The sequence below is a fragment of the Macaca thibetana genome, chromosome 3 (assembly GCF_024542745.1).
Source record: "Macaca thibetana thibetana isolate TM-01 chromosome 3, ASM2454274v1, whole genome shotgun sequence".
NCBI lineage: Eukaryota > Metazoa > Chordata > Mammalia > Primates > Cercopithecidae > Macaca > Macaca thibetana.
Window position 1 is genome coordinate 158,246,050 of NC_065580.1, and position 27,630 is coordinate 158,273,679.

General features: G+C 43.9%; 1 protein-coding gene across 1 annotated transcript in view; it reads right to left on the bottom strand.

Moving 5' to 3' along the window:
* Positions 1-26,219, bottom strand: part of GET1 (guided entry of tail-anchored proteins factor 1) — a 655,129-nt gene extending 628,910 nt beyond the window's left edge. The window contains exon 1 of the mRNA XM_050784595.1: positions 26,215-26,219. The gene's annotated coding sequence lies outside the window, so the exon portion shown is untranslated. The remainder of the gene's footprint in view (positions 1-26,214) is intronic.
* Between the last annotated feature and the right edge of the window lie 1,411 nt (positions 26,220-27,630).

A 27,630-nucleotide genomic window follows, 5' to 3' on the forward strand; every position in this document is an offset into this window, starting at 1 on the left:
GCCGAGGCAGGTGGATCACGAGGTCAGGAGATCGAGAACATCCTAGCTAACACGGTGAAACCCTTTCTCTACTAAAAAATACAAAAAATTAGCCAGGTGCGGTGGCAGGTGCCTGTAGTCCCAGCTACTCGGGAGGCTGAGGCAGGAGAATGGCATGAACCAGGGAGGCGGAGGTTGCAGTGAGCCGAGATCGCACCACTGCACTCCAGCCTGGGTGACAGAATAAGACTCCGTCTCAAAAAAAAAACAAAAGAAAAAGAAAAAAAGAAAAGAAAAAGGATGTGCAGCTAAAGCAGAACCTTGATGCATATTTATAGCTTGAAATTGCTTATACATATTGGGGGAAAAGGGCAAGGCTGAAAGTTAATAAGAAATGCATCCATCTTAACGTTCAAGAAGAAGAACAGAAAAATAAATAAGCTTGAGATCCAGGCGTTCATACATCTCAGCATTTCTGTGTGCTGGTTGCACAGGCTCCTCCAACTTCTTTATACAATTTCTTTAATTGCTGCCACCACTAGGGCTATGGTGATGAGGGCTATTGTTTCTCCTTCTTTGTGTGTCTGTATTTGCATTGTTTGCATTGTTTGTTGCCGTCTCTGCTAAGAGGTGGTGATTCTCTCAATCTAATCATAAAAATCATAAAGGCAGTCCACGGTGCTGCACACTTTGCCCTGTCTGTGCCTGAGGATGAACTCTCTAACCTTGCCTACTCTTGGCCATCATTTTTTACCTGAGTTCCTAAAAGGCCCCAGTGACACACCCTGATGCCATTGGTCCTCAAAGCCCATCTACTTCTGGCTGCCTGACTTTGGAGCCGTGGCTTCCTGCTCTGCTGGCCTTCAGGATTCTCAAGAATCTGGCCCCTCCCCACCCTCATAGTCCCTGATTCTGAATGCACCTGAGCACAAACTATACTTGCTAGCCTCTACCTCTTGCCGTGCCCTGCATGCAGATCTCAGCTCCCACTAGTCTCTATTTCATGTACACTATTGAGACATCTTGACTGAGTGCAAGGATAGGGGCTCTTGAATCAGACTGACTTGACTGTAAATTCCACTCCACCTCTTACAGGGTGTCACCTTGGGCACGTGATCATACTGATTTCCAATTCCCATATTGCTGTTGAAAAGATGAAAGGGATCATTCCTCAAAAAGTTAAGCACAGACTTACCATATGACCCAGCAGTCTCACTCCCAGGTACATATATTTAAGAGAAATCAAAATGTGGCCGGAGCAGTGGCTCGAGCCTGTAATCCCAGCTCTTTGGGAAGCTGAGGCGGGCGGATCGCTTGAGCTCAGGAGTTCAAAACCAGCCTGGGCAACGTGGTGAAACCTTGAAACCTTGTCTCTACAAAAAATACAAAAATTAGCCAGGTATGGTGGCACATGCCTGTAGTCTCAGCTGCTTGGGAGGCTGAGGTGGGAGGATCACTTGAGCTCAGGAGTTCAAGGCTGCAGTAAGCCATGATTGCACTACTGCACTCCAGAGCCTGGGTGACAGAGTAAGACCCTGTCTCAAAGAAAAAACCTGTCTCAAAGAAAAAAAAAATGCCCATACAGAAACATGTATACAAATGTTCACAGCAGCATTATTCATAATAGCTCAAAATACACACAAGAAAATAGCCATAAAATGAGGGAAGAACTGACATATGTTACAACATGGATGAACCTTGAAAACATGCAAAGTGAAAGAAGTCAGAAACAGAAAGTCACTTGTATGATTCCATTTATATGAAATGTCCAGAATAGGCACATCTATAGAGACAGAAAGTAGATTGGTGGTTTCCTGGGGCTAAAGGGAGGAAGAAGTGGAGAGGTCTTGTTTGATAGTTATGGGGAATTTTTCTGGGATGATGAAAAAGACTGGAAACTAGAGATAGGTAGTAGCTGCCCGAGACTGTGAATGCACTAAATTGTGCATTTAAAGAGGTTACTTACATGTTATGTGAGTTTTACCTCAAAAAAAAAAATTTTTTTTTTTTTTTCTGAGATGGAGTCTTGCTCTGTTGCCCAGGCTGGAGTGCAGGGGTGCAATCTTGGCTCACTGCAACCTCCGCCCCCCGCATTCAAGCGATTCTCCTGCCTTAGCCTCCCAAGTAGCTGGGACTACAGGCGCCTGCCACCATACCCGGCTAATTTTTTGTAGTTTACTTAGTAGAGATGGGATTTCACCATGTTAGCCAGGATGGCCTCCATCTCCTGACCTCGTGATCTGCCTGTCTCGGCCTCCCAAAGTGATGGGGTTACAGGAGTGAACCACCACGCCCGGCCCTCAATTTTTAAAAAATGATTAAGAAGTAAAGGACACACGGTAAATGTGCAAGGAACTTGAGTCACTGTTATTACCACCATCGTGCACATTACCTGTCAGCCACACCCCGTTCCTTTCTGCCTGGTAACTAACAGGGCTGCTTTAAGCCCTGGGTAGGTTGTAGGGTCTCTCAGTTTTGGAGGCCCCGTGACACATTCCATCACATATGTTAAAATGAATCTACTTCTCATCTTAAATATTTTTGATTGTAAAATAATTTGAAACAATTAAGAGAAAACATTGCTTTCAAAATTCGTCGGCTAAAAGTAGTTATTTTCATTCCTGGTGCATACTTGAGTATTCTGAATTCTGATGAAGTGAGAAAAACAAACTTATACATTTTTTTTTTCAAACGTAATGGAATTTGTATGTATGCAAAATTCAGTTAATGAGTTGAGATAAGGTTACATTTTATAGACATTTGATGAACCTATTTTAACTTCCTAATGTTTCTTTCTTGTCTAGGCTTTCAAACATTCTCATAGGCCCTAGAAAAGTTGTAGGCTCAAAGCAACAGCCCCTGATGCCCAGTGGAGAAGCAAGCCTTACAGAAAATGTTCCTTTGATTTCTTTTCTATTATTCACAAATTCCATATCACTCTTTCAACCCTCTTATTAGAATCTACTTTCAACTTGATATATTAGTTTCCAAAAGAGGAAGATTCTCCCAACCCTAATTAATGAGGAACTTACATTTCATTCCTGAAACATATGACTTCTGTCAAGATACTTTTGTACCCACCATGGACGTTATTTAGCTAGCTAAAGGGATAATGATATGGTTACAGTGAAAGAATAGACATATCTTTATCATTCAGCTGTGCAAAAGTTATTTATAAGACATAGACGATATACACTACATACCCTAGTAAATGTTATCATATAAAATAAAGGAGAACAGGCCAGGCGTGGTGGCTCATGCCTATAATCCCAGCACTCTGGGAGGCCGAGGAGGGCAGATCACTTGAGGTCAGGAGTTTGAGACCAGCCTGACCAAAATGGAGAAACCCTGTCTGTACTAAAAAAACACAAAATTAGCCTGGCATGGTGGTGCATGCCTGTCCTCCCAGCTACTCGAGAGGCTGAGGCAGGAGAATCGCTTGAACCTGGGAGGCAGAGGTTGCAGTGAGCCGAGATCGCACCACTGCACTCCAGCTTGGGCAATAAGAGCAAAACTCCATATCAAAATATAATAATAATAAATAATATAGGAGAACAAACCAGATACTGAGATAATTCAGAAAAGGGGTGTTCAGAGAAATGTGTCTTGGAGGAGGTGAATCTGCCATTGAAATGAAAGGGTAGGAGGATTTCAACAGGCAGAAGAGTGAGATCAGACTGAGACTTCAGATGGAGAAAGGAGCATCAGCAAGGAGAGATAAGCTGGTTTTCTACTGCTGCCAAAATAAATGAACAGACATTTGCTGGGTTAAAGCAACACAAGATTATCTTACAGTTCTGGAGGCCAGAGGTCTAATACAGATCTTGCCAGGCTAAAATCTAGGTGTTGGCAGGGTTGCATTCCTTTCTAGAGGCTCCAGGCGGAAATGCATTTCTTGCCTTTTTCATCTTCTAAGCCTGCCCATTCCTTGGCTTGTGGCCCCATCCTCCATCTTCAATGTCAGCAATGGTTGGTTGAGTCTTTCCTGCATCTCATCAATTTGACACTGACTCTTTCAATTTCCCCCTTCCACATGTAAAGAGCCTTGTGTTTATATGGGTTCCCACCTGGAGACTCTAGGATAATTGTAGTAGACCATTCTTGCATTGCTCTAAAGAAATACCTAAGCCTGGGTAATTTATAAAGAAAAGAGGTTTATTTGGCTCACAGTTCTGCAGGTTATAGTGACTGTATCTGCTTGGCTTCTGGGGAGGCCTCAGGAAGCTTCCAGTCATGGTGGAAGGAGAAGAGGGAGCAGGCATCTCACATAGTGAGAATGAGGGCAAGAGACAGCGAGTGGGGGGAAGGTGCCACACACTTAAAACCAGATCTCCTGAGAATTCACTCATTATCACAGCAGCATCAAGCCATGGGATCCGCCCCCATGACCTAATCACCTCCCACCAGGCCCCACTTCCAACACTAGGGATTACAATTCAACATGAGATTTGACAGGCACATATATTCAAACCGTATCAATGATCTCATCATTTCAAAGTCAGCTGATTAGCAACATTAAATCTGTCTGCTACCTTAATTCCCCCTTGCTATATAAGGAAATATATTTACAGGTTCCTAGGATTAAGATGTGGACATCTTTGGACAGCCATTATTCTGCCTTCTAGAAGAGGGAAGCCTGAAGTAGTAAGTTTACTTGGGTGTCCAGAACTGACTCCCCAAAAACATCACCCCAGCAACCTGCTGGTCAGGCAAAGCTGAGTTTGCTGCTTCTCACGGTAAGCAACACAACTATCTCAACAAAGTCTGCATAGTATTTTCCATGAGTATGACAAAGTTGGGGTATTTGTAAGGTTTAGGGGGTTTGGCAGGTCTTTCAATGTGGAAAGAAGCTTGAATAGGATTAAGGATAATGATATAATGGTTCAGGATTCCTGAAGACAGCAAGGTGAGGGTTTTAAGGCAGGGCTCTCAGAAGTGTCTTGGAGAGTAAATAATCCTTGATCCTAGTTATTGAAGAGTTGAGTAGTTTGATAGTCATTTAAATTAGTTTTTCTGGGAAGTTCCTGAAACAATACAATTAGTGAATTTTATTTCCTGGGCAATGATTTCTTAGAATAGTAAAGTCATATTAGAGAGGGCAATTTAATAGCGAAGTTCTGCCAACACAGACAGGAAACCATGTGGGTGTTGGTGATTTCTGCTCGGATGATAGTCTGAGGCTGTAGAAGGCTTTAGACCAAGCTTGTCCAACCCACAGCACACAGGTTACATGCGACCCAATACTTTCTTAAGACATTATGAGATTTTGTGTGTGTGTGTGTGTTTTCTTCTTTTTTTTTTCTTTTTGCTCATCAGCTGTTGTTAGTGTTAGTATATTTTATGTGTGATCCAAAACAATTCTTCTTCCAATGTTGCCCAGGGAAGCCAAAAAGATTTATATACTATTTTAAGGAATTTGAATTTTATTTGGATGAAGTGTACATAACCACTTGCATGGGAGGAAGACCCTGGCAGCAGGTTGGAATGGAGACAAGATCAGAGCCCAGAGGCTTATGAGGTGAATATTGAAATGGTTCAGGCAAGAGGAATTGAGGACTTCACCCAGAGAGATTGCAGCATTTACTACTTATTTGCTCATTCATCCAGAAAATACTCTACCAGTTTCATCTGTATGTAGCACTGTCATCCACGCTGGGGTTCTTGGGCACCAATATGGGCAAGGACGTGTTCTATGGCACTTATGTAGAGCTCACACCACACACACATGAAGAATGAATGATTTCATGACTCTGTGCAAAGACCTTCTGAGTCCAAGACCCCGATTTTTTGGCAGGTTAAAGTCCTATCAGCTTCAAATTTGAACTTGTCTGCATTCATTTCTTCTGGCCATAGTAACAAATGACAACAAGCGTAGTGGTTTAAAACAACACAAATATATGATGTTACAATTTTAGAAGTCAGAATTCCTAAAATCAAGGTATCTGCAAGGCTGCATGCCTTCTGGACGCTCCAGCAGAGAATTTCTTTGCCCTTCCCAGCTTCTACAGGTACCTGCATCCTTTGGGTCAGGGTCCCCCCTTCATCTTCAAGCAGCATCGCATCTTGAAGTCTCTCTCCCCAACCTCTGTTTCCATTACCTCATCTCCCTCTTTGAGTCTGAGACTCATCTCTCTCTTCTGAAGATGCTTGTGATTACATTTTGGGAACATCTGGATAATCTAGAATCATCTTCCCACCTTGAGGTCCTGCATTTAATCACATCTGCAAAGTACCTTTGGCCATGTAAGGCCACATTTTTACAGGTTTCAGGGATTAGGACTCAGATACCCTTGGAGGGCCATTATCCCACCTACCACACCCTCCAAGACTGGCTCTTACTCTTCTTCCCCTCCAGCCCTTCTTGTCCATTCCCCAGTGGAAGTTTCCACTCCAACCAAGCTGGTTTTCTCACTATGTTTCCCCACATTCATCCTGGCCTCTAGAATTCTCTCCTAATGTCCTAACTTCTCTATTGAGTCTTCTAAGTTCTTAGAAGAGTGGAGCTGCCTGCATAGTCAGGAATTGCTGGATGGATTAAATAAATTTAAGGGAAATGCATTATTTTACTTTAAGAATAAAGAGTGATGGGGAATTCATATGATGTTAGTAATCAAATAAATGCAGACACACCATATCAAAATTATAAGCAATGGTCTGTTTCCTCAGGGAAAAGGAGAAATGGGAGCAAGATATGGCCCAGCAAGGGGCTCGGATTGGCCCTCAGAAAGAGCTCCCGGGGCCTGGGTTTCAAGTCACTAAATTACTAGGGTGGGCTGTGGAATTTCATGCTTGGCTGCATTTGGGAATAGGGAACAGACTGTCCCTCAAGGATGATCTGGGCACGGCTATGCTCAGAATCAGAGAATGAACTGAGTAACCCTTGCAGTTTCTTTTTACTCTGGGAATCTAATGGGACTCGGTCCCAAAGTGAGCAGCATCACACTCCTTTCATTCTTGGGCTTCTCTTTCTCTTCCCAACTGTGATTTTTTTGGGGACTGATTTTAAACTATACACTTGATCTGGAAAATGCCAATCAACAAACTACTTCAAAGCACCTTGCTTGGTGGTATCCATCTTACGTCCCAGAAACAATATGCATGCGTCAGAATAATAAGTGCTAGCTGCGCTAACATTCTCCTAATCTCAATGTTGTAATGTCACAAAGGTTTGCTTCCCCTCATCCGCATTCTGATGCAGTCTAAGCAGCTCTGCTGGGCTCTTCTCCGTGTGATAACCCAGGGATCTAGTCTCCTTATGTCTTGTGAAGCCACCATGGTCAATACACAGCCTCCAGGGTTGCCACAGAAGGGGAAGAGAGTGTGTCGAAGATCACTCAGAGTGCTTTATGGCCAATTCTACTGGACTCCCATCACTTCTGTCCACACTCCCCTTACTAGAACCCAATGGGAGGAAAGGGAAAGGTGGTCCTCCTGTGTGCCCAGGAAGAGAGCATGGGGTGGCTTATCTAACTACACTACGTCTACAAACACCAGGCATCGCTTGTGGCCTCATGTGAATGCCTGATTAATATGACATTTTATCCTAATACTCACAGATGTCTGGCAGCATGGACACCAGACTTTTAGATTGCTGACTGATTCTGGTATCCGCCTGACACAACCAGAGACTGCTTTTGCAGCTTCTGACAGTCTGCCCAGCCTGTGTGCTCACAGCTGAGTGGTTATTTCCAATCACTAACAGTGCTGGGGCCCAGGAAGAGTGTGACATGTGTCCTGAGGTGATTTGTGATGCCCGGGGCTTTGTTTTGACTTTTTTTTCTGACCATTTGAGAAAGAACCACGTTCCAGATCATTTGGCTTCATGACAAACAACAAAGGAGCTAGGCTTTTCTACCTTAAACCTCAGCCAGCCTGGGTGCCCCTTCCCAGGTGATGTCAGAAAGGTGGCCATGCCCTTGGGGCGAAGGGCACCAACCATCCTCCCCCTGCCTGTACCACAGAATCTGGGATGGGGCCTGGGATGCTCTGGCTGGGGCCTGGGGTTGGGGGTGGCCTGCCAGCCTGTTTTATCTTCCAGCATTGGCACCCCCAATTTAGTCCGAGGAACCCTACAAAGCAGCTACAGTTTCCTTCTCTTCCTGGGAAAGCTTGGCCCAAAGCCCAGGAAGGTCTTTGCCTCAGCCTCTCAGAAGGAAGGGAAGACCTGCTTTGGGCACGTGGGGTAGAATTTTCTACTGTGTAAAGGGTGGTATGGTCAAAATGTGAACTTGCCTTATGTCGCTAATTTCTGTGAAGCTTTAAATTCTTCATCACATCCCTCACATTCAACAAGAGAATCTATGTCAGAATGCTTTCTGACAAAGTGCCTGACACAATGTGAATTTCTCTATGTAGAAATGACCCTTTCTGCCTGGTGCTAGCTTTCCTGATAAGCTCACTGGGAATGTTCCTCGTGCTGAAATGTAGATTTGTTGATCATCTTTTGGATTTTAGATCCTTGCTCTGGGAGAACGAGAGGCAGGCCTGTTCCCACTGAGGACCATGGTCCCATAGCCCACTCTTGTTCCAGAGTCCTGCTGGCTTCTAGTTTCTTCTCCCATGGACCCCCAAATTCCGGGAACTTATTTTCTAATGCCTCCCACTTAGTATTCCCTGAAATAATATTCCGAGGGTTCTGAATAGGGGAGTCTTCAAATAAATCAGCAAATGCCACGAGAATGCATGAGTAAGAGAAGGCGTCATGACCCAGGCCTCTCGAGCAACACTAGGGAGGCAAGTGGACGCCATCCTGCATGTGTGCGGCTCACACCTGCCACCCACGGCACAACATGCCTTTCCACTGGGAAACACAGTGTTCTCTCTTCCACCCCGCGTTGTCATAGCCCAGTGAAGATTCACCTATTGGGAAAGAAATGAAAACCAACATGTCTTTGAACTTAATTGTTTTCTGTGTTTTCTTAACATTTGGGGCTGGGACATCTGTCTTTGCTTAAAAGCACATCTATTTATATCAACAACCGTTTACATTGAGTCCTTGGAGACTGATTCAAGCAGATGTTGCCTGATGTGGGTTTTCATACTTTGAAAAAATGTGGAATTCATTTCTACCCCACTCCCTCCTCAATAAAGTTAAATTGCAGAAATTTGCAAACCTTAGATTTCAGTGTACACAAAATACATCCTCCTAGCTTTTCATAACATGTGACTCATGTTATTGTGATGAATGAACTAATGAATCATTTTCGTACTACGAGGGCTGGAAGACGGCAGTCCTGAGGGAGCCGACTTGCTTAGAAGGTTGGTAATGCGATTACTCATTCAATGGAGACCAGTGTAAAAGCTGAGTGTTGTACACACAGCTATGTTTATACAACCACTGCCTCGGCTTGGAGGAAGGGGCAGGGGCAAATTGGAAGTGGGTGGGAAAGACTGGAGGTGGCCTTCTGAAGCAAAGCGATGCCCAGGAATCAGACATGGGTGTGAACCAGAGGGGGAGAGACCAAGGGTGAAACCACGCTCCATTTGCGTCTCGAAGTCACTTAGGCAATGACATTCATGCACAAGGCAGACTCTGGCCACGTGGTGAGAAGAGCTCTGCCGGATTCAGGAGGAGAGCCTTCCTGCTCTCAGGGGCCCCAGGCAGGTCTGCACCACCTTTGAGGGAAGTTCCATTTCTGTCTGTTTGATTCGCCTTCTTCTTGCCTTCTCTTCTTATTATCTTCCTTCTCTTTTCATCCCACTCATCAGTGCCACACACGCACTTTAATCCCATCTGACAGGTGTTATCCTGTGTTTGTGCCCAAAGAGAGTTCATATTGATGCAATATAATTTGTGAAACCATTTCTTCCTTATTCTGTGAAATGACACATGAAAGTTTATATGTACGTAGACCTCTGTCTTCAAAGAGTAATTTTTACCAAGAAAAGTCCACCTAAAGTGAATTTACTTAAAATGGGGAACATGATTTCATAGAACCAATAAGGGCAGTGTGACAGCGAAAACTTCGTCTTGAAAAATAAAACAAAATAAGAAAAGAAGTAATTTGGGATTATAATTATTATTTTGAGACAGAGCCTCACCGTTGCCCAGGCTGAAGTGCAGTGGTGCGATCTTGGCTCACTGCTACCTCCGCTTCCCGGGTTCAAGAAATTCTCCTGCCTCAGCCTCCCAAGTAGCTGGGAATACAGTTGTGTGCCACCACACCAGGCTAGTTTTTGTATTTTTAGTAGAGACAGGATTTCTCCTTGTTGCCCAGGCTGGTCTCGAATTCCTGACCTCATGTGATCTGCCAGCCTCAGTCTCCCAAAGTGCTGGGATTACAGGAGTGAGCCATAGCACCCAGCCAATTTGGGATTTTAGTACTGAATTTTAGATTATAGTGGTAACATCAGCTTTCACTGCACACTGAACAATTATGGTAGTTCCTCCATCACTTTCTTTAACTTCAGGGAATTTTATACGATAGGCAAGATTTGGAGTTTCACATCATCATCAGTTTGCACTGTATTTGCAGTGCTTTCAATCTTCATTTGTTGCTAAGACTGGCATAGACATTGACCCAATAGACTACCGTTAAGGCTGATGGTAGATGTGGAGGGGGTTTGAGTGTCAACTATTTCTCTACATGGTCAGTTCATTAGGGGATATTTAAAAATTATGGTTACTTTGGCTTTGCTATTCACTGCTCTCATAATGTTCTCATTTCAGTACAAATATCAGATAAAAAAGACACTCTCTCCCTTTGACATCTACTGGTGTTTATTATGAGTCAGACATTTTGTCTCCATTAATTCATTTAAACCTTGTGATGATTCAATAATTTAAGTATGACTGTCTAGTTTTATGGATGCAGGGAATCAGAAGCTCAGAGAGGTTGTGTAACATGTCTGGAGTCACACAGTGAATAATGGAGGAGCCGAGATGTATAATCAGGTGTGTCTGATTCCAAAGTCTGTGGCTCCAGACAGTGAAGATACAATAAATACCTAACTCTTCAATGCCCAGACACAAAAGAATACCTACAAGATCAACACTACCCAGGACAACATGACCTCACTAAGTGAACTAAATGAGGCATCAGTGACCAATCCTGGAGAAAGAGATATGTGACCTTTGAGATAGAGAATTCAAAATAGCTGTGTTGAGAAAACTCAAAGCGATTCAAGATAACACAGAAGGAATTCGGAATTCTATCAGATAAATTTAACCAAAGTCTGTGGCTCTAGCCTCTCTACACATTTCATCCAAGTCAACTGGACTGGGTGGATAAACACCTAAAAGTCACATCTGTCCACGGACAGCAATCAGCTCTTGATTTTCTGAGCCTCCCAAATTCTGACCTTGACTACAAGGACCCCCTTTCAATTCAGTTGACAGTTAAGGCCAATGAGTGAGACCTGGTGAAGACCACACCTGAAATGAGTCATAATTTCCATTCTATCCACCGCCAATTCTCTATCGCTGTCACAGTACCTGTTAATCTGCCCATCGAAGCATCCGAAACATAACCCTTACAAGGAAAAATTTGCTAAAAATAATAAAAACCCTACCCTGGAAACGACTGTCTCTACTGGTCGTTTGTCTTACGCTGCTGGATTTGAATGAGTCCATATCTGCTCTGACAGAGGGCTCTACAAGCACACCATGGCAACACCAGTTTTCACGGGAACTTCTGACCATATTTCACTGAATCCGTGTGGTCAACCAATGGATAATGTATTCTGCAGCACAGCACTGAGGACAGCTTGTATTTGCTTTTATGCATCCTGTGAAAGGCCCTTGGGATAATTTCAAATCCTCTGTGGGCATTGAGTGTCCGATGTGGACAGGTGGAGGTGTGCAGCTGGAGAGCTGAGTCACGGCTGTGTTTGTTATGGTGGCTCCTGATTGGCTTCTGGGTTGGCTTGCTCTGCCCATGTAGAGTGACAAGGTGCACGGATGATGCTTTAACCCAAGAAGTCAGAGCCCCATGGGTCAGGCACCTGCAGGTGAAATCTCAAGCAGGTGATTCTTAAGCCCAGCTCTGCCCCAGGAGATCCTGGGCTGGTCAGATAACTTTTCAGAAATTCAATATCCTCACCTCTCATGTGTAAAAAGTGGCAATTCCAAGCTCTCAGAGGTGTTGGAAAATCAGGTGAGATTTAGGGGAATCAGAAGCTTGAGAGCGCATGGTCAGTGATCAAAAGCGATTTCTAGGGAAGGGCTGAAGAGGAGCAATTGGTCTTTGCATTGAAGGTGAATTGTTTGTTTTTACTTAAGACTAGTGCTTCTTAAATGATACAGTCATTTTGCCATGTCAGCAGACACTTTTTAAGAAGAAGGCCTCTGGGAATATAAATGCAAAAGAAAAACCAGTATATTCCAACTTAGAGCTAATTTAAGAAAATAATCTTTCAGCAAACTTGACAAACTTTTCAGCAAAAACTACATCTGAGAATGTAGCTTCTGAGACCAGTGGTGGCTCTAATCCTAAATGACTCTAATAAACAATTCTCTCTGCCATTACAGTTATCAGATAAATAATTTATATGATACGTTTCAGCTTGATAGACATCATGATCCCATTGCAAACCCCTATTTAGTGAACTAGATTCCAAGCCCTGTTAATCATTTGAGTAGGGTGTCTGTTTGGATGTGACGTATCTACAATTAGGCTTAATTAAAACCACCCACATAGAGCATGCTGAAAGACCAGCATTTAAAAATAGGAGCTGAATAATTAGGGTCATTAATAGGAACTGATTATTTTGTTTATGATGACTTAAACACAAATAAGGCTCAGCAGTTTTCTGGCTCCTAATGAAAATGCAGAGGGCAGAGCAAAGCTTATTTAAAGGGAACCCCTCATTATACTCTGGGAGTGGCCATCGTTCTTCATCATCCTCTGTTTTAGGGTAGCCCATTCACCAAAGTATTTGCATTGGGCTGGTACAAGTAACCTTTACCCCTGTGAGGGGTGGAGGAAATGTGGTCTGCCCAGGGCCAAGCTAGGCAAGCCAGGGGCAGACTGGATTCAGCCTTCCCCAGGGCCCTGCGAGGAGCCTTTGTGCTCTGCCTGAACTGCACAGGGTAGGTGGCCCTCCTCCCCGGGCAGAGGCCTCCTGCAACCAACTCTTTGTCATCTCTCTGCTGTGGTTACTGCATGGATTTTTCTGAGGCCACAGTAAATCTATTGATGCATGTCCCGGATCACCTACAGTCTATGACTGCCTGCTCTTAAATAAACAGTTTATGTACACGATGCTGTGCTGTTTGAGATGTTTCACATTCTTTGGCCTTATTGGGGGGCTTAAAGAGCTTCCAGCTGAGTAAGACAAGGGTATCTTTCAAAGCAGGTATGAATGAGGCAATCAGATACTCCACCTCTACCAGTGCCTGAGCTGAGCTTACGAGTGTAAAATCCAGAGCTGGCGCTGATTCGGTGTTGAGGTGGGATGGGAGCAGGGTGGAAAAGTGAGAGACTGAACTCAGTAGAGCATCAGAGGCTAAGATTTATTGGCTGGTACCCAGTGAAAATGGAAAGACTTTTCTGGCCATGATTTTTTTTTTTTCCCCATAGACTTGATCTGGAGTTTTTTCACAAGAATCCAAAATAAGTATTTTAAGTATGTGTGTGTGTTTGTGTGTGTGTGTGTGTGCGCGATTTGTGTGCGAGTGTGTGTATGTGTCTTATTAGGTGATTAAGCTCGTAAGCGGCTAAGTTTCTCTTCCTTCCCTTTGTGTTGGAAATAATTTTAACCTTGTTCTCCTCGCTCAGAATCCTTTTCAAGCTACAAGTAGGTTTCTTGTGAGTTGCAGGATGGGTTTCTGGATTCGTTGCGTGAGACGCGACCTACCCTCCAATGTCTGAAGTCATCTCTTGCCTGACTGGAAGGTCGGCTATGTGTTTCGGGCATTACTGTTTATCCTCACTTCATAGTTTTACATGTGAGTCACTCTCATACAAAATTTTCACTTCTATTTTGTTTTGGAGGAAAATTAGGGTGTTTTACATTAGACTGGTTTAGATTCACAAGAAAATGATGTGACCTATGTTTCTGATGTGTTTATGAAGTTGATTAAATAAGAGAATGAAACAAAAAGCTATCCCTTTAGGAAAGTATCACATAGAGTTTCTTGGCCTCAGCGCTGTTGGCATTTGAGGCCGGATCATTCTCCGTGACGGGGGCCGTCCTGTGCATTGTAGGATGTTGAGCAGCACCCCTGGCCTCCACCTATCGGACTAGCAGCACATCCTCCCACCGTTTGCCCCCAGTGGTGACAATCAAAGATGTTTCCAGACATTGTCAAACGTCCTCCGGGGGTGGGGGACAAAATTGCCCCCAGTTGAGAACCTCTGATAGAATGCTTCATCTGGGTGGGGAAAATTAATTTTGTTCTTCCAAATGTCTGAAATAGCTTGAACGAATTTTGTTTTTCTGAGAGATTCAGAGAATTATGGAATCTTGAGATTGTTTATCCTCTGAAAGAAGATAAAATCTTCTCTTTTAACTACTTTTTGTTTTGGATCTTTTTGGTTTTCTTTGTGAATTATCTCCAGCAATTTTAAGATTTAGGATTACATTGTATATTAACCATTCTTGTACTATGTAAATTAAGTTTATTCCCTACTTGACTCAAGATAAAAAATACAATTTCCACTGGTTTTCCAACTGTTTTCTACGTTGGCAAAATTTCAAATCATCTGTAACTGTTGACCTTTCTTGAGGCTTCTCTAATAATCACTTTCTCCAACTTACAGAATAGACCCTTCATACATTTGTGGTGACAACCTTAGCTTTGAAACTAGCTGAATGCTTTGTATACTTCTCTTCTTGACCCAATCTATTGATAACCATCCAGCCTTTGTGGTGTGCCAAATTAATGTACTGCAAATTGAATCCATAGAAACAGGTGGTATATTCCCCCAAGGCACGTTGTGAATTTATAATCCCCCATGTATCCCACAGAGTTATTCTGAAATTGATTCAAGATTACTTTCTGAGATAAATCTGTATTCATTGCTATGAAAAGTTGCCCATAATATACCAGTGAGTAAAAAAGCAAGTCATCGAATACTGTGGTTTTAAATACTGTGGTTTTAAAATAAAATGAAGTGAAACAAAATGATGTTACAGCATGTTTTTATGCACAGAGAAAGTTCTTCTAAATATGTTTACCACGCATTAAAACAGTTGCTTCTGGGGAGTCTGAACGTAGAGGGCTGACTTGTGGGCAGGGGAGGAGGTGGAGGCAGACGCAGTTCTGTTTCTATCTTATACACTTCTGTATCTTTGAAGTTTTTTGAATCAGTACATACTAACTACTTTTTAATTTAAATAAGTGAAACCTATTTTCTCTTTCTTTTTTGTTTGCCACTACAGAAGGGACAATTTCGTGCTTTTACTTCTGCCCTTTTTTCCTCACAGGGACCATGCTGTCTTTCAGTTTCAGTTTGAACAGTTGGCTGTATCTCAAGTGATACCAGTCAATAGTTTCACCTTGCCTCACTCAGCCTACACAGGATGTGCAATTGCATTTCAGGGGTAAACTTGGTATCCTTTTCTAAACACGTCCACCATTTCTTCTATGGAGCAGCAGGGGCATTGGTTGAGCAGGACCAACAAAGGCCTCTCCTCACCTGCTTCCAGCCCTGAGGCTCCAGAGCTGCAGAGCCACAGCTACCTCTGTGGGTGGAGACCCGGGGGAACAGGCAGACAGAGGCAAGCCTGGGGACATAGGACTCCAGCGAGCTAGGCATGTGAGTGCTCACCGGAAGTTAGCATGCAAACACTGACTATCACCTAGGTTTGGGTTTAAAACAATTGCTCTTTGTTTTTTTGTTTTGTTTTGTTTTCGAGACAGGGTATCACTCTGTTGCCCAGGCTGGAATGCAATGGTGCGATCTCAACTCACTACAGCCTTTACCTCCTCGGCTCAAGCAATCCACCCACTTCAGCCTCCTGAGTAGCTGGGACTATAGGCACGTGCCACCATGCCCAGTTAATTTTTGTATTTTTTTTTTTTATAGACACAGGATTTCGCCATGTTGCTCAGGCTGGTCTTGAACTCCTGGCCTCAAGCCATCCACCTGCATCGGCCTCCTAAAGTGCTAGGATTACAGATGTGAGCCACTGCACCTGACCTCCAGTTACTTATAATAAGGGGAATCAAACAAAGGACAAAAAAAGTGATGCCATACAGAGCAGCAGAGCTAATTCTAGGTCCCACCCTCATGACACCTCATGGAACATTCAATTACCTTTCCAAGGGCTGCTGCAACAAAGCACCATAAACCAGGTAGCTAAAAACCACAGACATGTACCGCCTCACAGTTCTGGAGGCCAGAAGTCCAAGATCAACATGTCAGCAGGGCCATGCTCCTTCTGAAGACTGTAGGGAAGGATACTTTTTTACCTTTTTGAGTGTCTGGTGTTGCCAGCCATCCTTGCATTCCTTGGCTTGTAGACTCATCCCTCTAGTCTCTGCCTTCATCATCACATACATGGCTGTCCTCTCCCCTTTATGTCTGTGTCTCTTCTTCTCTTCTTATAAAGACACCAATCTTCTTGGATGAAGGGTCCATCCTTTCTTATATGACCTCAACTTAAGTAATTTCATTGGCAAGGACTCTATTTCCAATTTCCAAATAAAGTCACCTTCTGAGGTCCCAGGAGTTAGGGCTTCAAAATATCGATAACAGATGTCCTCTGCAGGTTTCCTTTTCTGATGGTGGCCATTGCTGCATCTTCCTGATTGGCCCTAGATGTGGAGGTTGGGGAGGTAGCTGAGTCCTTTGCAAGGTTTCCTACTCAGCCCCATGAGCTGGCATTTCATGGACCCCTTCCCCATGCCCCCTCCAGGCTCCTGAGCCATCTTTCCCCCACGTCTTCCTGCTCTCCCCAAAAAAATGGTCCCATAGCTGCTGCTTACCAGTCTTGCACCTTGGTCTGGCCGTTGGCCTCTTTGATTTTCCCCAAGAGAAACATGTTTGTCTAGAAGGGCTCCAAGTCTCTTCCAAGGTGAAACTTCCATGATTCCTGGATCCATTAACAAAGGCTATCAGTCTAGCAACCTGTGATCTCCACCAATTATCTCTGGAAGCAATTTGACTATGAATTGTTCTAAGGAGGGCATTTCAGTGGAATAGAGATTGAAAATTTTTATAATAGAAGTCACAGAATCTTCAAGAGCAGTACTCATCAATGCTCACATAGCTGCAGTTCTCTATTGCCCCCATTGGAGCCGAGCATACCCCTATGCGGAGGAGGATGCCCCCACCCTTACCTGTGTCCTGTTGAAGTGCCTTGGCACAGTGCTGGCTCCAGACATCCTGCCAATTCTGCACTGACATTCATCTCCTCTCATCTCTGATGACCAGTGCTGCCACTGGGCACAGCTTCCCACTGCCCATCAGCATGGTACCCTGGACATTGCAGGTCCTCCTCTCCCTGCACCTCCTCCTGAGTGCTGGTTTCATTGAGCCACTGTGGCAAGGCCTAGCCATGAAGTAACTGGCAATAACTGCACCATTTAGCTCAGGGCTAGTGCAGGGTCTGCAGTCAGACATCTGGGCTCAAGTCCCAGCTCCACATTGCCATATGCAAATGTGGATGCCTCCCTGAAACTTTCTGAGTTTCAATTTCCTCTTGACTGGGAGGTGACTATAGTATCTTCCCCAGAGGTTCCCATGAGGATTGTCTCATGAGACAATCGTTGTAAAACATGAAACGCAAAGTGAAAATTAAAGACATCACTAGGAAGGCTCCCAGGTAAACATGGCAAAGAGGGAACTCAACTACCTTCAAGAAAGTTATTTTTTTTTAAGTTGTAAATCTCCAAGGATAGATGGGGAGACCAGGAGAAGAGAGAACAGGATGCGGATTTTAGAAGCTGGAGCTCAGGTGGATGGTGGAGCTGGGCTTGGCCTATTTAAGAAAACCAAATCCTACACCAGCCGTGCAGAAATTGCCTGATTTGCACGGCAGAACATTGATGTTCAGGACCCAGTGTCTCCAGAAGTGGGAGTGGAGGAGGCCTAAGGAAGGAGGACAGGATGAAGGTTGTTTGGGAGGCAGTTGGATCCCTGAATGCCCGCTCCTCATTTACCCTGGCTGAACGTGGGGATTTATTCTTTGGAACTGCAGTTGCTGGCACGGAGGACCTCAGGCACAATGGCAGGGGGGACTATACAGAAAACAGGCGTTGAGGAAACAGACACAGCAGAATGCAGAGTCCCTGAGCTCCCTAAGATGGCAACTAGACATTTACCTTCCAGGCGGCAGACTGGAAGCATCTTCTCTGGTCCAGAAAAAAAAATTCCATCAGGAGTCTCCTAACAAATGGTTCAGGCAGAGCATGCTACAGGGGAGCTCTTGGTGGATGGGCCCCTGTGCAAATGCCTAAATCTGCTTTTGGGTTTCCCCAGATTAAAAACGAACAGACAGGCTGGGCATGGTGACTCTCACCTGTATTCTCAGCACTTTGGGAGGCCGAGGTGGGCAGTCAGGAGTTCGAGACCAGCCTGGCCAACATGGCAAAACCCAGTCTCTACTAAAAATATAAAAATTAGCCGGGGGTGGTGGTGCACACCTGTAGTCCTAGATACTCGGGAGGCTGAGGCACCAGAATCACTTGAACCCAGGAGGTGGAGGTTGTGGTGATCGGAAATTATGCCACTGCACTCCAACCTGGGCAACACAGAGAGACTCTGTCTCAAAAAAAGAAAAATAAATGTGTTAATTTGCCGAGAATGATGGCTTCAGAAAACAAAACACCGCATGTTCTCACTCATAAATGGGGGCTGAACAATGAGAACACATGGCCACAGGGAGGGGAACATCACATACTGGGGCATGTTGGGGGGTGGGAGGCTAGGGGAGGGATAGCATTAGGAAAAATACCTAATGCAGATGACGGGTTGATGGGTGCAGCAAACCACCATGGCACGTGTATACCTATGTAACAAACCTGCATGTTCTGCACATGTATCCCAGAACTTAAAGTATAATTTTAAAAAATTTAAAAAAAAGAAAAAAAATATTTTTGCCAACTTAAAAAAAAAAAAAGGACAATGAAGCAGCCGAGGTCCGGCTGACCACCAAGGACCTGCTGGAGGTAACAAATGTGAAAGGTAAAAGCACATGAAAAAATTTTAAAAACGATGTAGGCTAATAAGCGCATGAAAAGATGTTAAGTATTGCTACCATTAGCTACCAGGGAAGTGCGAGTCAAAACTGCATGGAGTTTGTGCACCCGTGTTCACAGCAGCACAATTCACAACAGCCAACAGGTGGAGTCAACCCAGGTGTCTGTCGAGAGACACGTGAATAAGCAACATGTGGTCTCTCCGTACAAGGGATCATTATTCAGCCTTAAAAAGGAATGAAGTACTGACATAGGCTACAACATGGATGAACCTCGAAAACACTATACTCAGTGAAAAAGGCCAGACACAAAAGACCAGAAATTGGCTGGGCGCAGTGGCTCATGCCTGTAATCCCAGCACTTTGGAAGGCCGAGGTGGGCGGATCACCTGAGGCCAGGAGTTTGAGACCAGCCTGGCCAACATGGCGAAACCCAGTCTCTACTAAAAATATAAAAATTTCTACTAAAAATACAAAAAATTAGGGTGGGGACAGTAATGGGTGCCTGTAATCCCAGCTACTCGGGAGGCTGAGACAGGAGAATTGCTTGAACCCAGGAGATGGAGGCTGCAGTGAGCTGAGATCACGCCACTTCACTCCAGCCTAGGCAACAAGAGCAAAATCCCATCTTAAAAAAAAAAAAAAAAAAAAAAACCAGAAATTGTATTATGTCATTTACATGAAATTTCCAGAAGACAAATCTACAGACATGGAAAAGTGGATTAGTGCTTCCCAGGAGCTGGGGAGAGGTGGAGATGGGGAATGAATATTAAGAGGTATGGAGCTTCTTATTAAGGTGATAAAAATAGGCTGGGATAAACGATGGTGGTGGTTGCACAGCTGTGTGAATAGTCTTAAGAAGGCCAAATTTCATGCTATGTGAATTGTATCTCAGGTAAAAATAAAAGTCAAAAGAAACCTGGAGGAAACCGAGACTCCACCTACTGTTCACACCTTTAGAGAGATGAGACGAGTTTTCATCTATGCATCAAGAATGAGAGATGGTAAAAAAGCAACATTCGGAAAATAACAATAAGCCTGGGGAAAGTAACCTGACAGCCAAAATGAAAGACTCAGTACAAGGATTAGAAGGCGTGGCTGGAAAATTCCATTAGAAAATAGAGCAAAGTGAAAAGAGAGAAGAAAAGGGAGAGAATGTATGAAGTTGGAGGCCCAGATCAGGAAATGCAGCTTCCAGACGAATTCCAGGAGGAGAGAACGGAGAAGCTGATAAGTCTTTAAAACGCAATTCAAGAAACGTTTACAGAAATGAGTAACGCCAGCTTGCAGGTCTAAAGGGCTCAGTACAAGAGATAAAAATAGACCCACACGAAGGCTCGTTGCTGTGCGATTTCAGAACAATGAGGACAGGAAGAAGATTTTACAAGCTTCCAGGGAGAAGAAAAAAGGCAACCTGTGAAGACTCCGGACTCAGAATGGCTTTAGCTTTCCCTGCAGCCACTCTGGAAATGACAAGAGGATGGAGCTTTCTGCAGGAAGGTGGTTTCCAACCTGGGCTTCTACACCTGTAGAAACGATCAATCCAGTGCACAGGCAGAATAAAGACATTTTCTGAAATGTTGAGGTAGCAATTAGAAGTTACGGGTTAGGCCAGGCGTGGTGGCCCACACCTGTAATCCCAGTCCTTTGGGAGACTGAGGGAGGAGAACTGCTTGAGGCCAGGAGTTCAAGACCAGTTTGGGCAACACAGCAAGACCCCATCTCTACCAAAAAAATAAATAAAATTAGCTGGGTGAGGTGGTGCATGCCTATAGTCCCAGCTACTCGTGAGGCTGAGGTGGGAGGATCATCTGAGGCCAGGACTTTGAGGCTGCAGTGAGCTGTGATCATGCCACTGCAATCCCACCTGAGCGACAGAGCAAGACTTTGTCTCCAAAAATAAAAGTAACAGGTTAAATATTCACCCTGCAACAAGGATTGAGTTTGAAAACCATCCCAAAGGAAAAGAGTCAAATCATGATCAGATAAATAGCATGCGTTAAAATTAAAAGCGTTTACGTGAAACACAATAGGCACTTTGCGGATGGTTGGCAAACATATCCCCCTGGTGTGAAAGAAGGAGAAAGGGAGAGGGAAGAGGATGAAAACAGGAGGGAAAGTGAGGAGGAATGAGAGGAGCAGGGAGTGAGCAGATAGCCCACATGCCTTCTACTAAAATCATCTCAGAATATGAGGTCAGCTTTGCAGAATCCAAAGAACTTTCATCAAAATAGCAAAAGCCCCATTCTGCCCTCAGAGACCTTATCTTAATGTATTAGTGTGCTAGGGCTTCCATAATAAAGTACCATAGGGTAGGCAGCTTCAACAACATTTATTTTCTCCGTCCTGGAGACTGGAAGTCTGAGATCCAGGTGTGAGCAGGGGTGGTTCCTTCTGAGCCTCCCTCCTTGGCTTGCAGACGGCCGCCTTCTCCCTGTGTCCTCACATGGTCATGTCTGGGTTCTAATCTCCTCTTCCTGTAAGGACACCAGTCAGATTGGATTAGGGCCCACGCTAATGACTTCACTGCACCTTAATTATCTCTTGAAAGACTATCTCTGAATCAAGTCACACTTTGAAGTACTGGAGGTTAAAGCTTCAACAGATGAAACTGGGGGGAACACAATTCAGCCGCTTCCAAACAGGTGGCTAGACAGCTGTCAGAGATTGGGTTTCCTCATCTCTACCACGTACTAGAGAACACCACCAAGCTCTCAGCGGTGTCTGAGAATCAGGCGAGAGCCAGCTGGAAAAGGCATGTGAGAGCACACTGCGGGCAGCAAAGCACCCGACAGGCCTCAATTCTTATTTCTGCAGGTCGAAGCCCAGGTCTCCATCTCAGACCTCCATTTTATTCATGGTTGGACCTTATTAAAGCTGTGAGTTCCTAGAACCATTTCCCACTTTGCAGCAAAAGCCACTTTAACGGAGTTTTATCGTAACATGCTTGTCCATAATGCCGTCTCATGATTTGTTGTTTTGAACGGATCAAGCTGAATCGTTCGGATTGGCGCCATTTTCTGTTTCTGGGTCTGACTGGAGTGTCTGACCAGGGTCTAATCAGTTGAATTCTGCTTAAGAAAGGACCTAGTCTCTTCTCCTTACAACTCTTCTTAAGATGCCTTTATCCCAAGAAAAATGGGCTTTTTACTTAATATAAACAGAAGCACACATGAAAATTTGAGCCTTTTTGCAGGTGTGAAACAAAGACTTCCATTCTTTTCTTTTGCCGAACTTGATATTTTGTTGTGAACCCTGGAAAAGGCTCCTTCTCTTAGAAGGGAGACGTTCTCCCTGCCTGGCCTCCACAGCCTCTTGGGGAACACGGTGTTTAATGATGAGTTATTAGACAGAGGTATTTGTGGGGCTGTGTGGGAGTGCCAGATCGCCCTCTGACGATATATTGAGACAAAGTCTGTTGGCATCGCAGACAGGGCCATGTTTAAGTGAAAATCTGAAACCTGACCGAGAATATGGAGCTGAAGTTTGAGGCCTCAGCCTCCAATGTCATTTTTCTGAATGACATCCAGCAGATATCTGATAAGCAGAACTGCTGTTAGGAAAGCCCCAGGAACTACTCGCTGAGTAGACAGAAGATGCCTGAAGGCAGAAGGGATCGCCAGAAAACTCAAGAAACTTCCAGGAATGGCTGGTTGGCCACGTGAAATTAATGGAGACATCATGAAAAGATTTTATTTGGTTTAACCAAATTGTGTCTGTCACGCATAGCTGTGTTCAGCTTTGGGGGTGCACAAAGGTGAGACAGACGTCACCACTGTTGTCAGGGGCTTGCAGTTGGGCGTGCGTGTGTGTGTGTGTGTGTGTGTGAAGAATATCAGGAGGAAAGTATAGCAAAGGGATTTCTTTTGATCATAATACAAGGCAAGGTGGAAGGCATAATTCAGCTTAATATGGTTTTCCTCCCCACGCCCGTCCCCTTTCCTGGTCAGTCTTCACCTTTTCCTTTATTTTTCTTCAGGGTACAGCCCACGTTCTGTTACTTTATACATTCATTTGCTAATCACGTTGGTGGTTTCTGGTCCCAACCAGACTGTAGCAGGTACAGATGTTTCTTTATTCCTAGCACTCAGCGCGGTGCCTGGAATGCATTAGGCACTGCGAGTCTGTGTCGGGTGGACAAAGACTAAATACAGGAGCAGCCCCAAGCGTGAATCCCCACGAAGACACGGGATGAAAATTCCAGGAGTCCCACCCCTCGAAAGGCTGGGGGCTGGGGGATCTCTTTCCTCCAAACCATGGGGTGGCACGGGCTGACAAAAATACAAAATCGTGTGGATCTTTAGGTCACATTATGATAAATAAAACATTGTATTATCCAAAGATTGTTTCCAAAATCTTTGTTGGTTGAGTGATACAGGCACACAAAAAAATGTTGAATGGGTATAAGAACATGAATGAAAGAGGAAATGCATTTACTGACTAAGAGAGTTTGCTTAAAACGCTTGAGGGCTGTTTAATCACTTCCAACACAAAATCAATATGTCTATAAAGAGTTTAAAATATAACAGAACATTCTTAAAGTGAGAATTCAGTAGAATGAGAATTTAGTGTTAAGATATAAGAAACGACATCTGGCAGGAGGAGTAAGATAAATTTCATTCATTCCCTTTTCCTACTCTACAGGCTTGCACTCTTCCGGTTTTCTTTTTTAAAAACAGTATACGATTAAACAGTGGAAAATGCTATCTATATTTTTAAAAACCAAAATATTTAATTTTACGTTTAATTAACACCAGAACTCAGGAAAATAGTAAGAGATAGAAATACGTCATTTTGAAAACACTTCACTTGAGCACAGGAGTTCGATACCAGCTTGGGCAACATAGTGGGACCTTGTTTCTACAGAAAATTTACAAAATTAGCCAGGCATGATGGTGCCTGCCTGTGGTCCCAGCTACTCGGGAGGCTAAGGTGGGAGGATCACTTGAGCCTGGGAGGTTGAGGCTGCAGCGAGCTGTGATGATGCTGTTGCACTCTAGTCTAGGTAACAGAGCAAGACCTCGTCTCAAAAAATAATAAAAGGAAACCCCAAAAATCCTAAACAACAACAACAACAAAAAGACCAAAACAGGAAGTGCAACTAAGAAATGGTCCCAGCAACAATCTTTCCAAGGAAATGGAAATTTAAGGAAAAACTGGTCTTTCCCCAACACTGGCAAAGACATGGTAGAAAAAAATATTGAAAGGAGAAAAATCAAAGGATTAATGTTGGTTGTGTTTTATGATGGTGAAATTATGGGTGATATTTCTCTTCGTTTGGACTTTAAGAATTGTTTCATTTCATATACACATGCACACACAAAAACACATACAATGTACCAACACTTTAAAGCAATTCCTGTTTGGGCCGTGGCAGGGCAAGATATCTACTGCCCATGTAGGTGTGTGCACAATGGATTTAAAGGAATAATGGAGCATGGAAACTTGTGAAATCTCCTGAGAACTTCCACCACTGAAGAAAAACATGCTTAGGATATGGTTAAAGATGAGATTGATGGTTTCTGTGACTTGTAGAATCTGCCATTAGTTGGTAGGCACGCTCGAAACTTGTGCTTCTTAACTTTATTCATAAACTTGCCATAACATTTAAGAAGAGAGAATGTTATCACATAATTGAAAAATAGACCATGAGGATATACCCAATGGTCATTCAGCCGCAGGGAAACAGTATAATGCCTATAAATGCAGAGTAAAGTGATTAAAGAAGATCAGATCACAAGAAATTGAGTGCAGCAAGATGGGAGGGGATGTTTGCTTCAATTCCCTGTCTAAAATCTCATTACCAGGGAAGATTAATCCCCAAAGAAAAAAAATGTCCTCACCATGTTTGCCCAGAGGGAATTTTCATCTATTCTATTGAGGGCTGGTATCTGAAAGACTTTATCTGCATAATAAGGTAACCTGTGTTCACATTGTGGTTCTGCCTCTCACTTTCCTGTAAATTGTTGGCACCTCACCAGAGACCAGAAGGTTTGTCTCAGGCTATTTTCTATTCTTTGGGCCTTAAAATCATTTACTCTCCCTCAAAAATTGCCTACACCCCTACTTACCTTTCTCCTATGAAGAGGGTATTTACACATCAACCATTTGGCCCTTCTTTGAGTTTCATATTTTGTGTGACTCTTGTGCCCCTGCATGTGAATATAAGGTCAGTGCTAAAGTAATTGTGGTTTTTGCCATTTCTTTTAAGGCTTTTCTCTTTATAATCTATTATCAGTTTATTTCAGCAGGCTCAATTATTGAAGCTTCAGATGGGGAAGGGAAAGTTACAGAGGGATGTTGCATAGTGCTCATGTTTCTGGCCACTTGGGGAAGTCCGTTTTCAGTTTGGATCTCATTTTAGAAGTGTTTTTTTTTAGCCCAAAGGGTGGGTTTGGCTACCTGTTTCCCTGTCACTACAGCATGTCAAAGGAACTAGGCTCAGAGTTCCTGGATTTAAAGACAAGCCGTTTCTCTTATTTCGTGAAAATCAATCAGTGAAGCCTTAGTCATGGGAGTGAATGGTGAGCAATCCATTAGCAGAGTCCAAAGATGATTTGCAAATGGTCCAGGGTCCTGAAATAGCAAAGCAAGCCACATAGGGCAGATCAGCAAGGGGCCAGAATAACATGGGGAAAACCAAGCCCGAGAAGATAGAGAAAAGAACTCTGTATCCTGGAAGACGCAGAATCTCATCTAGGCCAACAGCAGACCATGCCTATAAACGCACTCGTGAAGAGTCCTGTGAGTTCCTCATAAAGGGGGACCTGGAAGGATCTATGTCAATCCAACAGTGCGATTTTACAATTACTGTTCATGCTGATCCTTAAGTTAATGAGCAGGAAGATGTATGTCATGCTTATTTCAGAACATGGATTCTATAATCAACATATTATTTTGCCACTAAAGCATACACACACACACATGCACACACACGTGCACACATGTACCTGTGGCACAGTAGCGGGTAGGAATTCTATGTGTTGTAACAGTGGATGAGGTAATCCAGGAAAGCCAGCAAATCTGATGAAAAGAGGCTTAAAAACCTACCTGAAGGCATAAAAAAGCTGACAAAAATTAGTGAAGATGCAGAAGACAAAGAAAGCCTGAGATTGTGAGCCTGAGTCTTAGGTCCTCCCCTCCCCTTCCCCCCCCCCTCCCCTCCCCTCCCCTCCCCTCCCCTCCCCTCCCCTCCCCTCCCCTCCTCTCCCCTCTTCTCTTCTCTCCTATTTCCTGCAGGGGATCTAAAAGATTGATGGGATGAGGCTGGGCATGGTGGCTCAGGCCTGTAATCCTAACACTTTGGGAGGCCGAGCCGGGCGGATCACCTGAGGTCAGGAGTTCAAGACCAGACTGGCCAGCATGGCAAAACCCCATCTCTACTAAGAAAATACAAAAAATTAACTGGGCATGGTGGCGTGTGCCTGTACTTCCAGCTACTTGGGAGGCTGAGGCAGGAGAATCGCCTGAACCCGGGAGGTAGAGGTTGCAGTGAGCTGAGATTGCACCACTACACTCCAGCCTGGGGGACAGAGCGAGACTCCATCACATACACACACACATACACACACACACACACACACACACACACAAATTGAGATGATGAACCTCATGGGGCTAAAATATAGAACCCAGGGCTTGCCAAGAGGGGAATGGAAGTATTAATAACAAAAGCAGAAATTGCCAGGCATGGTGGCTCACACCTGTAATCCCAGCACTTTGGGAGGCTAAGGCAGGAGGATCACTTGAGGTCAGGAGTTCTAGACTAGCTTGGTTAACATGGTGAAACCCTGTCTTTGCTAAATATACAAAAATTAGCTGGGCGTGGTGGTGCACACCTGTAATCCCAGGTATTTGGGAGGCTGAGGCAGGAGAATCGTTTGAACCCAGGAGGCGGAGGGTGCTGTGAGCAGAGATAGCACCACGGCACTCTAGCCTGGGTGACAGAACAAGACTCCATCTCAAAAAATAAAATAAAATAACATAAACAGCAGAAATTGATGGGTGTGTAATATGTCTATATAGCAAGCACTTAATAGAGAAAATTCACAAAGCCAAAAGATATTCCTTTTAAAAAGCTCATGAAATTGATAAATCCATGACAAGATAAATTAAGGGAGAAAGAAGAACAAGGAAAAAAGAAAGACAACACAGTTGATACCAGGAATTAAAGAGAAGATAACACTTCAAATAATATTCTCTTACCATAGATGGTAAGAGAATATTATAGCAAACTTTTTTGCAAAACATTTAAAAATCAAGACAATCATGGACAAATTCCTAGAAAAATAAATCTACCCAAATAATATTTTAAAAAGAAAAATGGTCTGTAGTCCTAGCAATTTGAGAGGCCAAGGTGAGAGGATTGCTTGAAGCTAGGAGTTCAAGAGAAGCCTGGGCAATATAGCAAGATCCCCATCTCTATAAAAAAATAATAATGTTAAAAATAGTCAGGCATGGAGGCTCATGCCTGTAGGCTGAGGAGGGAAGATTGCTTGAAGTTTAAGTTTGCAGGGAGTTCCACTGTGGTCCAGCCTGGGCAACACAGTGAGATCCCAATTCATA